The 14,684-nt window shown below is 42.9% G+C and overlaps 1 protein-coding gene across 10 annotated transcripts in view; it reads right to left on the bottom strand.

The window, feature by feature from the left end:
- sipa1l3 (signal-induced proliferation-associated 1 like 3) overlaps positions 1–14,684 on the bottom strand; it is a 406,609-nt gene that overhangs the window by 233,532 nt on the left and 158,393 nt on the right. The window contains exon 1 of one of the 10 annotated variants that reach the window (XM_072274497.1): positions 3,990–4,049. The exons of 8 other annotated variants lie outside the window; for them this stretch is intronic. The gene's annotated coding sequence lies outside the window, so the exon portion shown is untranslated. Of the gene's footprint in view, positions 1–3,907; positions 4,050–14,684 lie in introns of those variants that run through there. One more of the 10 variants, XM_072274496.1, reaches the window with a different exon arrangement.

Below are 14,684 nucleotides of genomic sequence, written 5' to 3'. Positions count from 1 at the left end.
TGCTCTCATGACTGATTCAGAGAATCCCCAAATCTTGTCAGCATCCAGAATGAATGACTGACAGGCCGACAGTCTAAACACTCAGTGCTCTCTTGGCCACATATACTTCCTCCCAAGAGTGGTGAATATTAATTTCCTATACTGCAGGAGTAGTCCCTCTGGAACAGAATTTCACTGCTTGTTAACTGCTTTGGAATGTGTGCCTTTAAGAATGATTTTTTTTCCCCCTTAGGAGTCCTTTGGTGAAGACACACAAATGTTCAATTGCAAGTTCAAGTTTGTCAGTCAACAATATGCATGTATACAAAAAGGAAAACGAAAAGGTGTTCCTCTGGTGCCAAGGCACAAAACAAAGGACATACAGTCACACACAACACATAGAGTTACCACAGGGAAAACAGTCACACACAACACATAGAGTTACCACAGGGAAAACAGTCACACACAACACATAGAGTTACCGCAGGAAAACAGTCACACACAACACACAGAGTTACCACAGGGAAAACAGTCACACACAACACATAGAGTTACCACAGGGAAACACAGTCACACACAACACATAGAGTTACCACAGGGAAACACAGTCACACACAACACATGGAGTTACCACAGGGAAAACAGTCACACACAACACATAGAGTTACCACAGGGAAAACAGTCACACACAACACATAGAGTTACCACAGGGAAACACAGTCACACACAACACATGGAGTTACCACAGGGAAAACAGTCACACACAACACATAGAGTTACCACAGGGAAAACAGTCACACACAACACATAGAGTTACCACAGGGAAACACAGTCACACACAACACATAGAGTTACCACAGGGAAAACAGTCACACACAACACATAGAGTTACCACAGGGAAAACAGTCACACACAACACATAGAGTTACCACAGGGAAATACAGTCACACACAACACATGGAGTTACCGCAGGAAAACAGTCACACACAACACATAGAGTTACCACAGGGAAAACAGTCACACACAACACATAGAGTTACCACAGGGAAAACAGTCACACACAGCACATGGAGTTACCGCAAGAAAACAGTCACACACAGCACATGGAGTTACCACAGGGAAAACAGTTACAAAATAATTTCAGCACAAATCCTTGAGTGGCACGGCCTAAAGGTTGATGGTGCATGGCCTGGAGCTGCATATCTGGAAGAACAAGCACCATGTGCCACCTTCTTGATGTTGCCATCAAGAAGGTGGCAGAGGTGCCTCAGGGCTCACACACCAGGTTCAGGAACAGTTACTACCCCTCAACCATCAGGCTCTTTAACCAGAGGGGTTAACTTCACACAACCCATCATTGAAATGTTCCTATGACCAAAGAACTTACTTTCAAGGACTCTTCATCTCATGTCCTCAATATTTATAGCTCTTTTTCCTCTTTGTTTTTGCATTTGCACAGCTGGTTGATTTTTGCACACTGGTTGCTTGCCCGTCATGTAGGGTGCAGTTTTTCATTAATTCTATAGTGGTTCTTGAACTTACCATGATAGCCTGCAAGAAAATGAATCTCAGGGTTGTATATGGTGACATATATCTATGTATTTTGATAATAAATTTACTTTGAACTTTGAACACATATGAAATGCTGGAGGAACTTGGCAGGTCAGGCAATATTTATGGATAGGAATAAACAGTCAATAGTTTTGGGCCAAGACCCTTCATCCTTCAACATTGACCATTTCCAATTTTCCTATTTCCCCCTCCCCACTCTAAACCTTCCCTTCTAAATATGGAGCAAATATGGACTTCATAGAGGCCAAATGTCAGCTCTCAAACACCTCCTCATGCACCACAAACAGATCAATCAATATGAAGCCATTGTCCCCAGTCACATTTCCTTGAGAGATTTTTTCTCCATAGTTCTCTGTATGCTTCTTCCACCTCCTTGCCTAGATCCACAAGAAGCACTGATTGACTGTTTCACTAGGTGGACAGAAGTGGAGAGGGTCAGTCACTTTAAATTCCTTAGCATCAATATATCAGAGTTCCTTCTCAAAGGAAGTGCCATCTCAAAGAAAGTACAGTAGCACCTCTACTTTGCAGAGATATAGCACGTTATCAAAAACTTTGGCATACTTTACAGATACACAGTGGAGAGTATCCTAACTGGTTGCAGCACATCCTGGTGTGGAAACACCATTGCCCAAGAACAGAAAAGTCTACAGAAAGTGGCGGATACTGCCCACTACATGACAAACGAAACACTCCCCACTTCTGAGTACATTTACAAAGAGCACTGCATTTCCAAGAGAGCAGCATCCTTCATCAAAAACCCCCACCATCCAAGTCATGTTCTCTCCTCACTACAACCATCGGGCACAAGGTACCGGAGCCTTAGGTCCCACATCACCAGGTTCAGGAACAGCACTTATAGGAATCAGCTACACGAGATGTTTTGATGATAAAGATGACCCAGGAATGATAAGCAGCAAGCAGTTAACAGCTGCAAGTCAGGATAAACAGAGGGAAATTGGCGAACGAGAGAGATCCTACAACCATGTGTCCTGATCCGGCATGGATAACTTCACTCACCACAACTCTGAACTGATTCCACAACCTACTTTCAAGGACTCTAGGACTCTATAACCCATGTTCTCAGTATTATTTTTACTTGAACAGTTTGTCTTCTTTTGCACATCGGTTGTTTTTGTCAGTCTGTCTGTTCATATATAGGTTTTCATCAATTCTATTGTATATCTTTCTTTATCCTGTAAATGCCCGCAAGAAAATGAATCTCACAGTAGTCTGTGGTAACATATACATACCTGTCATAATAATTTGCTTTGAATTTTGAACCTTCTAATCTACTGTATGGTATTTGGTGTTCATGATGAGAACTCCTCGCAAAGGAGAAAGAGAGACTGGGAGACTGCTTTGCAAAGTACACCCTTTCCTTATACAGTGGATTCTATTCATTGGGTCATTGGTTAGTCGGGGCAGCCACTTATTTCAGACAACTCTTAAAGAATAAAAGCCTATCAAGAAAATAACCAGGATTCCCTTTGTTTACTTGGGACTCTATGCCGCTTAATTGATAAAGGAGATTGTTGCCAACGTTTCTAACTAGGGTCAGTCATGTGCACTTGTGTGGTCACTGAACAGTACACCGTTCTTAGAGGGAACAGTTTGTAAATAGCATCAGTTGCGTGTGCATATGTTCAAAAAGCAGTGATTTATATCACTGATAGTTGGCAAGAAATCAGCAGCAAGACAATTCAGAACTATTTTGCTCACTGCGGTTTCAAGCATTCAGGCTTGGAGATACCAGGAATGATCAGGAGTGAAAAGGAAATGATTTCACTACTTCAAGTAAGGACCAATGAATAATTTGAAGGTATCAACAATTATCTTGAATGATAAAATGAAAATGAATATTTGGAAGAAGCAATTGTCAAAAACATTGTATGAAGGCAATCCGTTATTTGCACTGGGTGTCGTGCTGATTTTGTTCATATACAGTCAGTCAAAGGAACATAGCAGCGCACACTGGATAAATTCCTCTGTTGATAACTATTAGCAACTAAAACACAGTTTTTTAGTACTGCAGTAATATTGTTAGTGTTGTAATTTGTTCTACATTTCATTTAAATACATAATTTGTTACTCAGTTAAACAGTAATTTGTCCTTTTTTTAAATGCGTTTTTGAGTATTTCCATGGAACTTCAGCTAATCGGGGTAGCCTCTTAATTAGGCCAAAATGTACTGTGTCCCAATTAACCGGAATCCACTGTATTCCAAAGTCCCTTCCAGGCAATGAAGTAACTTTGAAAGGTGGTGTTAAAACCATCTAGACAATTTGTGTATAGCAAACTCCCACAAATAACGATACAGAGACACCAAATGAGAAACAATTATCGGTCAGAATACCTTGATCTTCCTCAGAATCATGCCTGGATTTCTTTTCAGCCCACCCGAGACAAGAAGACAGGGCTTTAGTTTAACATCTCACCTGACGGGTGAGATGTCGGACAATACAAGATTCCCGGAGAGGCATATTGGAGCATCCGCCGAGGTGTTTGTTCTTGGGACTCTGAAGTGGGATGTGAACTCTTGTAACTTGGAGTGCTGCCTACTGAGCCATGGCTGAGGCTTAAGCAACAGCTGGCAAGGGAACAATATGAATTATTGACTACGTAGACACCCCTCACTCGATGTTGGCAAAATACCAAGCCGCATCATGAATAAACTGTAGAAAGTACTAAATCTAAATACACTCTACATGCCAAAGTCTGCTTCATATTTTAGCCATAGTGCTTGCAGTGTGATCATTCTCATGATAGTAAAACGAACAGATGTAAAATGAATTATTGCCCTCAGTACGTAAATCAGAGTTTAACAGTGGCAGAGCTTGAGGTTCAAAAGCAGATCTAAACGAAAAGCTAGAAATCTGAATTTGTGGTCTAAAATATTTTTTAGGTTCAAGTTTATTGTAATCTGACTGTACATATATACAACCAATGGAAACAACATTCCTCTGGACCACTGTATACCAACAAAACATATATCACACACAACACATAAAACAAAATATTACATTTTGTTTATACTTGATCTATTTTTAAACGTTTTCAAAGTTCACTTATTATCAAAGAATGTACGTTTAATACAACCTTGGGATCCATTTCCTTACAGCCAGCCACAAAACCAAGAAACCCCAAAAGAACCCATTAAAAAAAAGACCATCAGATGCCCAATGTGCAGAGAAATAAAGTAAATCTCGCAAACAATAATGCAAATGGAGTCCATCCAGTTCATCCATAGTTCAGAGCAGAGCCTCGACATCCTGAACCTTCAGTTTGGCCCAGTGCCTAAAGCATCACCTAAACATTGAGTTCAGTTGCTTGGACATGCTCTGGGACTGGGTTCTGCTGCCTCGATTCGGCCTGCACCCAACCTTTCCAACTCGGCCTGGCATTTAAATTGATTGAACCTCAGGTCTTCCTTGCTCTCGGCGACAGGCCCACTGTCTCATTTCACTACAGTTCTACACATCGAATTGCCTCCAAGTCCAAAGGGAAGTTTGAGGCTATTGTTTGTGATGATTTAATGCATTCAGCATTTTTCATACTGGTGAAGAATTCAGGAAGATAGGGCCTAAGTGTAAATGTCATCCCACTGTAGAATTGCTCTCCCCACACCTTCTGTTGTGGATTCAGATTTATTTACTTATCACATGTACAAACGTTTGTAAATCGAAACATTGGACGGTGAGGTGGAGATTCATCTCTACATCACAACCTGAGTACAAGGATGTCCCTTTACAACAGAGATGAGGAGGAATTTGTTAATCCAGAGGGTGGTAAATCTGAGGAATTCATTGCCATGGACAGCTGTGGAGGCCAAATCATTAGGTATATTTAAAACAGAGGTTGGTAAGTTCTCGATTAGTCAGGGCGTTAAAGGTTACGGGAAGAAGGCAGAAGAATGAAGTTGAAGTGGAATAATAAGTGATGGAATGGTGGAGCAGACGTGATGGGCCAAATGGCCTAATTCTGCTGCTATGTCCTATGTCTAAAACCTAAAGTCGCTGGGGAAACAGTGAATGTCAACCCAAGTGCAGAGATGTCTTACATTGGCACACATTCAGCCCATCACATCTGTGCAAGCCTTGGTTGTTGAACACAATTTCCTTGCTCTGGTTACAGGAAGTGCAGCTTCAAGTGATGAAAATTAACTTAAAAGTCCTCTTCCTAAAATCAAACCAATTTTTTTTTTTAGCACAGAATAGGCTCTTCCTGTACAATCAGCTACAGCCCTCAGGAACCCATCTATTTAACCCTAGCTTAGTCACAAGACAATTTCCAATGACCAATTAACTAATAAAGAAGGCAAGACAGTGGCTATATTTCATTAAGAGTTTGAGATTTGCTTTGTCACCTAAAACACTTGAAAACTTGTACAGATGTACCATGGAGAGCATTCTGACTGGCTGCATCACGCCTGGTATGGGGCGGGGGGCACTTCATAAGATCAAAGTAAGCTGCAGAGGTGGAAATTAGCCATCTCCATCATGGATACTAGCCTTCGTAGTATCCAAGACATTATGAAGAAGCAGTGCCTCAGAAAGGCAGAGTCCATCATTAACAACCCACGCCACCCATGACATTCCCTCTTCCCTCTACCATCAGGGAGGAGGTACAGGAGCCTGAAGACACACACTCAGTGATTCAGGAACAGCTTCTTCCCCTCTGCCATCCAATTTCTGAACGGACATTGAACCCATAAATACTACCTCACTACTTTTTTAAATTTCTGTTCTTGCCCTATTTATTTTAACTATTTAATATACATAGATATATATTTGCTGTAATTCAGTTTTTTTCTATATTTATCATGTATTGCATTATACTGCTGCTGCAAAGTTGATGGCATATCTGCTGATATTTAACCTGATTCTGATTAACCTACTAACCGATATGGACTGTGGAAAGAAACCAGAGTTCCCGGAGAAAACCCACATGCTGATGGGAAGAACACACGATCTTTCCTACAGAGGTTGCTGGAACTGAACTCCAGCACCCCGAGCTGTATTTGCGCCGTGCTAACTGGGGCAGCCTAGTACTAACAACGAAGAGTGACAGGATTTCAAAATGGAATTTGTTTTGTTGTGAAGCAGCCAACCATGAGAATCAACAGGAACGTTGTGTGTTGTATTTAACTATTGTCTCTGCTCCCTGGCTGTCAAGTTGCGAACTTATTCACCAAGAGAATGAAGGTCAACAGAAACAAAGGGAGTGAAAATGGCTTCATCTCAGGAATGCAAATCGTTCAATCCTGTAGCTGATGCCAAGGGCAACACTGAGCATGCCAGGAACTAAAACCGTGCATCAGTCTCCCCATTCAAAGTACATTTATTATATGTACGAACCCTGAGATTTGTCTTCCCATAGACAGCACAAAACACAGAAGCAACATAGAATCCGTTCAAGGAAACATCAAACATCCTACGTGCAAATGAAATAGAACAAATCAGGCAAACGGCAAAAAAAGCAAAAAACACAGAATATAAAACGTCAAACCCTGGAGTCATTGAAACCCTCCAGGAATGTTCAGTTTAGCTCAGCTCAGTTCAGTTCATCACTGTGTTGTTCGTTGACTGCAGGCCGCAGAGCTCAGTCCGCCCAAATACACATCACACAAAATAGCAACAAAATAAAGGAGCAATCAGAAACTAGAAACACATTATAACCTGAACTAGAGCTTCCAGTCCACAAACTATGTCAACTAAACCTTGCCCAAGACCCAAGGTTTTGGCACCTTCCTCTGCCAGCAGTGAGGGAAGGAAAGAGGAGTAAGAGGGATGGGGAGGGGAATGGGGAATGGGGAATGGGGAGGGTGATGGGGAGGAGGAGAGGGATAGGGAGACAGACTGGGCTCATACGCAGACAGATGGTGCTGAACACCCGCTCGCCTTCTGCTCTAATTCTCATTAATTTCAATTTTGCTTGGCGCTTTAATCGCCGAGATGGGTGAGATATGGAGTCGATCATGGGCTCACTCGTGCCCCATCTCCAGGTTTCTTGGTCTCCCGGCCACACGCTCCACTCAAAACTTTGAAACCATGTTAAACAAAGTCACACACAGGCGTTCTCCCTTACGAGAATCCACCCCAACATCTCGGAATAAGTCCTGTGATGATCAACTAGTAGCGAAGGGGGCAGGATTGTGGGTTTCGGAAGCCCCTAGCATTGGATCATCGTGTCCAGAGGGATCACCATATGAGTCAGCAACTGCAGCACATGTGGATGGCGAAGACCCAACAACAGTTAAACCCTTAGGAGAACATCAAGCCGGACCCAAGTGACTGCATTTGTACTTGAGCATAACTCCTCACTATCTCTCCTAAAGAACAAACCTCCTGCCGTGTAAACACTCCACAAATTTCAGCCAAATAGAAATAAATCAGTTTCTCCTCGGAATCAATGTTCTTTGCTTTGGTCACCTGTACCTCCAACAAATGCACACAGCTTTGAAAGTTCAAAGAGGTGTCAAAATCTCTGAGGATCTAACCTGGTCCCAACACATTGATGTAGTCATAAAGAAGGCAAGACAGCGGCTATACTTTTTTAGGAGTTTGAAGCGATCTGGCATGTCAACAAATGTACTCAAAAACTTCTATCGTTGTACCGTGAAGAGCATTCTGACAGGGTGCATCATGTCTGTTATGGGAGAGCTACTGCACAGGACCAAAAGAAGCTGCAGAAGGTTGTAAATCTAGTCAGCTCCATCTTGGGTACTAGCCTACAAAGTACCCAGGACATCTTTAGGGAGTGGTGTCTCAGAAAGGCAGCGTCCATTATTAAGGACCTCCAGCACCCAGGACATGCCCTTTTCTCACTGTTACCATCAGGTAGGAGATACAGAAGCCTGAAGACACACACTCAGCGATTCAGGAACAGCTTCTTCTCCTCTGCCATCCAATTCCTAAATGGACTTTGAAGCTTTGGACACGACCTCACTTTTTTTTAATATACAGGATTTCTGTTTTTGCACATTTTCTATTCAATATATGTAATTGATTTACTTGTTTATTTATTATTATGTTTTATTTTATTTATTATTACTGTTTTTTTCTGTCTCTGCTAGATTATGTATTGCATCGAACTGCTGCTCCTAAGTTAACAAATTTCACGTCACATAGCAGTGATAATGAACCCCATTCTGATTCTGATTAAAGTACATATTTGTCACCCTGAGATTCATTTTCTTGTGAACCTTCACAGTAAATACAAAGAAACATAACAGTATCAGATAAGAGCCGCACACACAAGCTGGACAAGTAACCCATGTGCAAAAGACAACAAACTACAAGTACAAAAAACAATAGATAAATAAATAAATAAACAATAAATATTGAGAACATGAGACGAAGAGTCCTTGAAATTCAGTCTATGGATTGTGGGAACAGTTCATAGTGACACAGAGTGAAGTTATCCCCTCTGGTTTAGGAGCCTGACGGTTGAGAGGTAATAACTGTTTCTGAACTGTTCTTGAAGTTTTCATTAATTTTCAATGCCACTGATAGCTTGTGACACCAGTTTGCCCTTCTAAGGCTCCTGCACTTCCTTCCTGATGGCAGCAACAAGAAGTGAGCATGGCCTGGGTGGTGGTAGTCCTTAATAATGGATGACTAACTTAGACATTAAAATCAGACTTTCTGATCTATCTTCCACCACCCTATTGAAGCTAGGTTTCCCAGACGCTCAAGTTCTGGGTCAGACTGGTGGCGCTTCAGTACCTCATTCTTGCATGCCATCCCTTACTACATCCTTAATGAAAGATCTGCTCTTCCTTTCTTGACCTCAAAGCCAGACAAAGAGTCTCAACCCAACACATCAACTGTCCATTTCCCTCCCAATATTGCCAGGCCTGTTGAGTTCTTTCAGCATCTACTAATTAACTTTGTAAAACGGTGCCCTCTCCTTGGGTAACAGGTCCATCATTCCACTCTCTCCTCGTAAAAACCTCATCATTTCAATTGCAGTTTCCAGGTTAGACTATCGTTATAGGTCTACAGGCCAGCCTCCACAATCCCAGCTACCCTTATCCAAGCCAGGATCAAAACGTGGAGTTTCTGAGCCAAACAGCCTGCTTCTGTGCTGTGGATATTTTTATAAATCTCATTCATCCGTACATGATTACAAATTGTACAGGCGTGGGATAGATCAACCGGTTGAGAGATGTCAGTGATAATCAACCTGTCTCTGGTTCTCATTCACCCATCACTGCATGCTCCATGGAGTTTCCAATCTATAATTCCCATGGTCCTGTATCTCCATTTCTCTGCAATAACCTCCACCTACCACTGAATAGCTTTCCTCCTTATTTATCCCACCCCTAGTACAAGCTTTCAGCTAACTATATGGTGCACTCAGAAGCCCCCTAATGAATGTTCAAAGTTCAAAGAACATTATTATCAAAGTGTATATATGTCACCATGTACAACCCTGAGATTCATTTTTAGCAGGCATTCACAGCAGAAGAAAGAAATACACCAGAATCAATGAAAAACTACACACAAGAATTCCAGAAGAAGGTGACATCAGCAAACAATGTGACCGAGGGTGACTTCATACAGATGGTTCACAAAACTACTTCTCTCACGTCCTCATTTTCTTTCAAATGTGGTCCTGCTACTGCTGGAGCCCATGATCTACATTTTGGTGGTGTGTTATCAGGCCAATTGAGCGATCTGGTGCTTTTCTGTCCCTGATGGGGCTCCAGAAGGCCTTGAGGCCAAAAAGCCCGGAGACAGGGTGCGAGCTCATGATCAGCTCTATTTCTCACCGATTAAAGTACCGAGGAAGACTGCTATCATCGTGGTGAGTGTGGAAGGTGAGCAAGTGTTCAGTGCCATCTACCAGCCTCCCTCTCACTACTGCTGGAGGAAGGTGGCTGCATGTGACATTCTCTCTCTCCCTCTCACTCGCCGCTCACTAAGGACAGTTCCTGCGCTTGAATGGTCTCTCGCCCTCCCTCACTTCTATTGGAGGATGGTACTGGAGTTCTGGTTTGTAGGCAAGGCTTAATTGACGCAGTCTGAGAATTGAACTCTGTAGTTCACGTTATGGTGTGTTTCTGGTTTCTCGACACTCCTTGTCCGTTGCTGCTTTGGGCGACTTTGAATTGGCACGGCCTGCAGATAACAAACACTGAGCTGAACCGAACAGGCCTCAACTCTTTTGATTTTGTGTTTAATATGCTGTGTTTTTTGCTCTTTTTTAAATCCTATATTACACCAATTAAGCTAATTCTGATATCACTAATTTTGATTGCGCATCTTTGCTAGTTTTGAAATAAAAGTTCGAACGTACTTTTTTCCGATTTAAACTCAGTTATGTGAAGCGTGTCACAGAGTGTTGAGTCCCTCGCTCAGTCCCTCAGCAGTTTTGGTGTAAACGGTACCCCATGCAAACCTTTCTCTCCAATCAGATGCCATTATCTGTAGACCTTTGCTATATTCACTTCCCATCTCCCAGCCTCTATTGCTGCTTCTACTCTCTCCTCCTCCATCTGCCTATCGCCCCTCCTCAGCTAGATCCACCCGTCACTTCCCGGCTCTTGCTCCATTCCTTCCCCTCTCCTCCTTATACTGGCCGTCTCCAGAGCCCCGATGAAGGGTCTCGGCCTGTAACGTCAGCTGTTTATTCCCCTCCATAGGCACTGTCTGACCTGCTGAGTTCCCCCCAGCACTCTATGTGTGTTACTCAAGATATCCGGCAGCTGCAGAATCTCCTGTGCATGTGGGTGAGAGTCTGATTGATAGATAATTCCGATAATTTCTCCCCTCCCTCTGCTTTTAAAAAACGAGTGGGGCCTTAACTCTTTAGAGTTAAATAATATCATGCACACTATTACCCTTACAGTATGACACAACACTCCTCTTCATTCCAATAGAAGCCAGTCAGTGCAAGACAGCATTCGGTCCCTGGGCAACTACAAACTAGTTATGGTCGTTTATAAATCCTCCAAGGAACTCTGACTTTGACAGATAGCTATGAGCAAGATCATGGAACAATATACCAACCGAAAATAAATAATATAGAAACACTGAAAACCTACAGCACAATACAAGCCCATGGACCCACAATACTGTGCCAAACATGTACTTACTTTAGAAATTACCTGGGGTTACCCACAGCCCTCTGTTTTTCCACGCTTAATGTACCTGTCTAAGAGTCTCTTAAAAGACCCTATCGTATCCACCTCCACCACCGTCGCTAGCAGGCCATTCCACGCACTCACCACTCTCTGCATTAAAAACTTAGCCCTGACATCTCCTCTGTACCTACTTCCAAGCACCTTAAAACTGTGCCCTCTTGTGTTAGCCATTTCAGCTCTGGGAAAAAGCCTCTGACTATCCACACGATCGATGCCTCTCATCATCTTATACACCTCAATCAGATCACCTGTCATCTTCTGTCACTCCAAGGAGAAAAGGCCGAGTTTACTCAACCTATTCTCGTAATGCATGCTCCCCAATCCAGGCAACATCCTTGTAAATATCCTCTGCATCCTTTCTATAGTTTCCACATCCTAGTAGGGTCTGATCAGGGTCCTATACAGCTGTAACATTACCTCTCAGCTCTTGAACTCAGTCCCATGGTTGACGAAGGCCAATACACCACATGCCTTCTTAACCACGCAGTAAACCTACGTAACAGCTTTGAGATCCTATGGACACTTAATATATTAAGTAACTTTTCTTTACACAAAGCTGCTAGTAATAAGATAAATCAACAAGCCTCTGTTTTCTTACCTCGTAGTTTTTCCAGGATGCTGGTGAATATTGGTTGCTCGGGTTGAGGTGTTTGAGGTTGCGGTGTTTGACGAGCTTGCGAGCTTGGCAACCAATCCGCAGACGTTTCATCACCAGTCGAGGTGACATCCTCAGTGCACAGTTGTTGGTGTTTCTCTCTGGGACTGCTCACGTTTACATAGGCCCCCCCCCACCCCCATTCACTTGCCTCAGTCCCGATTAGCTACCTCTTCACCTGACCCTCGAATTCTACTGGCTCGCGTTTCTTTGGCTCTTAAGGGTTCATAAGTGGCGTCTATTTTGATATGTTTGTTTATGGAGTTATCAGAAGAGAATCAGAATCAGGTTTATTATCACCGGCATGTGTCGTGAAATTTGTGAACCCTCAACTCGTTTACAGGAATACCAACTGACAGTACGGAGACACGATCTGCTATCGCCGATCTCAGTACGTGACGACCGAGAATGACGCCACTTTAACTGGGACATCACAGAGGTTCTGGAGAGGACAAACACAAAGCAGGAACACGGTTTCTCTTCTCTGTAACCCTGTAATCAAACATATCAAAATAGGTTCCATCTACGAACCACTACGAATCACGAGCCAAAGGAACGTGAGCCTAAAGAATTCAAAGGTTAACTGAAGAGGTAGCCAATCAGGACCAAGGCAAGCAAACTGGGGACTACGTAAACACGAGGACTCTCAGAGAGAAACACCAGCAACTACACATTGAAGGTGTCACCATGATGGCGATGAGACATCTGCAAGCTAGCTGCCGAGCTCGGCGAACACTAAACATCAAACCACAGTTCTCTACATCAGACCAATACAGAGCATTTGACCATAATCCCTTCCATTAATGAGGAGAGGATGCTTCATTACTCAGAAGCACTGAGAAAAATCACACTGAGCCAAATACTCAGTATAGAACAGTGAGATCAGATTTCATTAAAATTCAGCAGACAGATATCACACTATTCCTGTATATCACTGCTTCCAAGGCACTGCACTTTAACTCACCATAAATTAAGTAATCCAGAGGCAATATACAGTTCAGTTCTTTTAGAAAAACAGGTGTATTCAACTACATTGTTGACTGGACTAATATATTCCTTTGTCCACCCCTCTTCTATGTAACTCAGCATAACCTTGTCTTTGCTATTATTTAGTGCTTTTTCTTATATCAAGGACCATAAGACCATAAAATATAGGAGCAGAATTAGACCATTTGGCCAATTCAGTCTGCCCTGCCATTTCATCATGTCTGATTCATTTTCCCTCTCACCCTAAGCTCCTGCCTTCTCCCTGTATCCTTCATGCCCTGACTAATCAAGAACTTAACAACCTCCGCCTTAAATATACCCAAACACTTGGCCTCCACAGCCACCTGTGATAACGAATTCCACAGATAAACCACTCCCTGGCTAAAGAAATTCTTTCTTATCTCTGTTATAAGTGGACGTCCCTCTATTCTGAGTCTGTGATCTCCGATCCTAGATTCCACCTCTATTGGAAACATACCCTCCACATCCACACTATTGAGGCCTAACATTCGATAGGTTTCAATTACGTCACCCCTCTTTCTTCCGAATTCCAGTGAGTAGAGGCCCAAAGCCATCAAATGCTCCTCATATGACAGATCTTTCAATCCAAGAATAATTTTTTTGAGACTCCTTTGAATCCTTTCTTAGCTAGGGGCCCAAAACTGCTCACAATACTCCAAGTGAGGCCTCACAAGTGCCTTATAAAATCTTAGCAATGCATCCTGGCTGTTATATTCCAGTCCTCTTGAAATGAATGCTAACAATGCTTTTGCCTTCCTCACCACCAACTCAACCTTTAAATTAACCTTTAAGAAATTCTACACAAGGACTCCCAAGACCTTTTGCATATCAGTTTATCAGCTCATCCCTCTGCAAATGGACCTTGGACTTTCTGACTAACAGATCCCAATCAGTTAAGTTAGACAACCTCTCCTCCTCCACTCTCACCCTGAACACCAGTGTGCCTCAAGGCTGTGTGCTGAGCCCTCTTCTGTACTCCCTTTTCACCTATGACTGCGTTCCTGTATATGGTTCTATCTCCATAATCAAGTTCACACAACACCACGGTGGCTAACCTGATCAGAGGGCATGACGAGACGGCCTACAGAGACCAAGTCCAGCACCTGGCTGTGTGGTGTGCCGACAACAACCTGGCCCTAAACACCCAGAAGACCAGGAGATCATAGTGGACTTCAGGCATGCTAGGAGCCACACTCACGTCCCCATCTACATCAAAGGAGCTGTAGAGGAGTGTGTATCAAGCTTCAAATTCCTTGGTGCCCACATTTCCGAGGATTTCACCTGGTCCCTGAACTCCTCCATCCTGATCAGAAAGGCACA

This window comes from Mobula birostris, chromosome 12 (genome assembly GCF_030028105.1).
Source record: "Mobula birostris isolate sMobBir1 chromosome 12, sMobBir1.hap1, whole genome shotgun sequence".
Classification (NCBI taxonomy): domain Eukaryota; kingdom Metazoa; phylum Chordata; class Chondrichthyes; order Myliobatiformes; family Myliobatidae; genus Mobula; species Mobula birostris.
Note: the sequence above shows the minus strand (reverse complement) of the source record. Positions and strands in the feature narration are given on the sequence as shown.